The 3,427-nt window shown below is 34.5% G+C and overlaps 1 pseudogene; it reads left to right on the top strand.

Annotated features, from left to right (window-relative positions):
• On the top strand, positions 1-2,131 carry LOC145582517 (phosphatidylinositol 4-kinase gamma 8 pseudogene; annotated as a pseudogene).
• Positions 2,132-3,427: the final 1,296 nt, after the last annotated feature.

Here is a 3,427-nt window from a genome sequence, read left to right as displayed (position 1 = left end):
CGTCATGTTTTCACCTTTTTCATGTAGCGAGAGAGTGATAATTAAATGATGAGATATTCATTCCCTTTTGTTTTTTTATCATGTTGAATTTGGAATAATGATTTTTTGTTCTTGATCATTTTTTCATTATTTGAATGATAAATCTTGCAGAATTTTGACGAGATATGTGCAGAGGAGCGAGGGACAAATACATAGGTAAGTTAATTAAATATAAAATATTTCTAGTGTCCAATTTATTTATTTATTTTTTTTTTTTTAAAAAAATTGGTTATGATTTTTGCCTAGTTTAATTATTCGTCTGAATTATTTTTTGTAATACTTGATTGTATGTAGGAAAATATATCCAATGGCTACAGATTGTTCTTGGGATAGCTAAATGTTGAAAGGAATTTTTAATTTCTTCCTCTTTGATAATCAACCTCAATTTCATAAGTCTACTAAACAGAATTGTGAAGTGCTTATTCTTCAATCACCCTCACTTGAACTCGATTCCGAAATGGCTGTAGTTGTTGATCAACATCATGGATTAAAACCTCCTTCTCGATCTCAAAGATGTAGGCTTCTGTCTTTCACTAATCTTGATTTTGTTGCGGTCGAGCCTAGCCCAACTGATGTGGCTCATTCCTTAGGCCAAGCAGATCTTAGTAGAAGCTTCCAACGACGAAGTTTCTCTACTCCTTGCTTGACTTTAACTAACAAGGTGGATGCTTCTGTTTATAGTGAAACTCAAAAGGTTGAACTCATTGGTGGTAAGGGTGCCTCTAAAGCGCGAGCACTTGTTGTTGAGGTTGCTATAGCTTTAGCCTCTGGTGTGGAACCGGTGCCGGTCTCAAATGGTTTAGGAGGGGCTTACTTTATAAATAATAGGAACAAAGAAATTGTCGCGGTCACAAAGCCAATGGACGAGGAGCCTTTAGCATTCAACAATCCAAAGGGGTTTACAGGGAGAATGCTTGGGCAGCCTGGAATAAAACGCTCAATTCGAGTTGGCGAAACTGGCATAAGAGAGTTGGCTGCTTATCTCCTTGATCATGATGGTTTTGCTGGAGTTCCTCCTACAGCACTTGTCAAATTCTCTCATGTTAATTTTCATGTCAATGATTTAGCTCCTATCTCATCATCACGATACAAGATCGCGTCTCTTCAACGCTTTGTAGACCATGATTCTGATGCAGGGGATGTTAGTCCTTCTGGTTTTTCGGTCTCTTCGGTTCATCGTATTGGGATCCTTGATATAAGGCTTCTAAATATTGATCGACACTCTGGAAATATACTTGTTAAGAAGTATGAACTAGACAAGCACTCTCTAGGTGCCGCCGAGCTCATTCCTATTGATCATGGGCTTTGTTTACCTGAGTGGTTAGATGACCCTTATTTCGAGTGGCTTCATTGGCCTCAAGCATCAATACCCTTTTCAGATGCCGAAATAGAGTACATATCAAATCTTAATCCATTTGAAGATGCTAGGCTTTTACGTACTCAACTCCCTCGCCTCAACGAGTCTTCCATCCGTGTTCTTGTTGTTTGCACCATCTTCTTAAAGAGAGCAACTCTTGCGGGTTTATGCCTTGGTGACATTGGTGAGATGATGACTCGAGATTGCCATGGCGGCGAGGAAACAATGAGCGTGTTGGAAAGAATTTGTGCTAGAGCAAAGGATGCTGTTTCTTTGCTAACAAAAGATGTTGAAAAGATAGTAGAAAATGATTCTTCTATGTTTTTGTTTGATGAGGAATGTGAAGAAGAAATCCCAAAAAGTATGTCTAAACATTATAACAAGGCATTACAAACACAATTTTCTACTATAGGAAAGCCACCACTTGCACCATTACAACCTCATTGTGTAAAGGAGTTTTCATCTGATGATGATAAGAAGTTATGCTCACTAATAGAGCATGGACATTGTCTAAGTGTTGATATGGATGTTAATGAAACTCGCAAGGCGGGACACTTGGTTAAGAGCATTAATTTCGCGGTACCAAGCAGAAAGAGTGAAATCGAGGGCATCTCTTTTAAAAAATTAGACCAAGAAGAATGGAAATTATTTCTCGAAATTTTGGAAAGGCTTTTACCTGAGGTGTTTGAGGAACGAAAGAGTACTGGTATAACCCAAAGAGTGGGTTCAGCTTGAAAAAAGTTTCGATAATTTTAAATACAGCTCTGGACCACACTCACGAACCAAGAGAGAGTGTCTACTTCACAAGTATAAAGGAGGTTCCATTTCAAAACCATATGGCAATAGAAAGAGTAGCCCTCTAGTCTTATAAAGCGATTAATTCTCTCTTCTTCAACCAATGTGGAACACTTATATGTGGTGATACGTGAGAGGTCTATTCTTCAACAGATAATAAGCTCCCTTGCTACAAAGTTTTTCATTTTTATTCTAGAGAAAGCTAGTAAGTATTCCATATTATCAACACCAAAAGTATATATGATTAGCAATGTTGCCCTAATTACTTGTTTGTATGATTAGTTGTATACTAGCTATTACTAGAATGTAGATATAGTTAATTAGGTTTGAGGGGGAAAAGAGATCGGCCACAAGTTGAGATCCTTTCCCCTATGATGCCTTCTTCCCCATCTATTTTTTTGTTTAACTATTTTTTATGATTCCTTGACTATCTTGTATACAATGTCAAGAGATAAAAAAATAAAAGATGTGAAATTCTATAAGTATACATCTTGTAATACAATGAAAAAGCAGCTTGGTGCTTAATTATATCACTACCTTTTCAAAAGTATGAGGACAATTATATCTTTAAAAAATGTTTGTTTACCTACATGCCCATATTAATATGATGTTAATTACGTTTAAGCTTTTTTTTTGTGTGATTTATTGATTTAACTCTTATGAATAGTGTTTGGACAATTATACCCTCTAAAATGTTTGTATACCCTCTAAAATGTTTGTATATTTATTTGTCCGTTAACATTATTTATCTTATTTTTTTTATTTAACTTTTAAAAACAATGTACGGACATTTATAATCTTTAAAAAAATTTGTTTACATATTTTCATGTTGTCAACAACTAAAAGAGCTATTTGAAAATAACTAGAAATAGCGTGCACATAACATTGTGCACGTTAGCCACCCTATTACATACATAATTGCAAGCTTCAAGTTTAGAAAGAAAATAAAGCAAGTTGACATTCTTTCCATGTTCAAGAATGTACTATGAAGTAAAAGAAAAATATGCAAGATAAGGATAAGGATAAGGATATAGGCCATATTTGGTAAATGGCTTTTTGGTTAGTTTTTGACTTTTTTACTAGGTTAGAATTTGTGCGATGCACAATTTATATAAAACCTATTTTTAATTTGTACATTTTTAAAATAAATCGCTATTATACATGAATATAAATAAGAATTACGTATATTTTTGTAATTTTAAATATTTTTATTTTCATCAAAATTATGATATAGTA

Source organism: Chenopodium album, chromosome 15 (assembly GCF_948465745.1).
Source record: "Chenopodium album chromosome 15, dcCheAlbu1.1, whole genome shotgun sequence".
Lineage (NCBI taxonomy): Eukaryota > Viridiplantae > Streptophyta > Magnoliopsida > Caryophyllales > Amaranthaceae > Chenopodium > Chenopodium album.
This window is presented reverse-complemented; position numbering and strand designations above follow the sequence as displayed.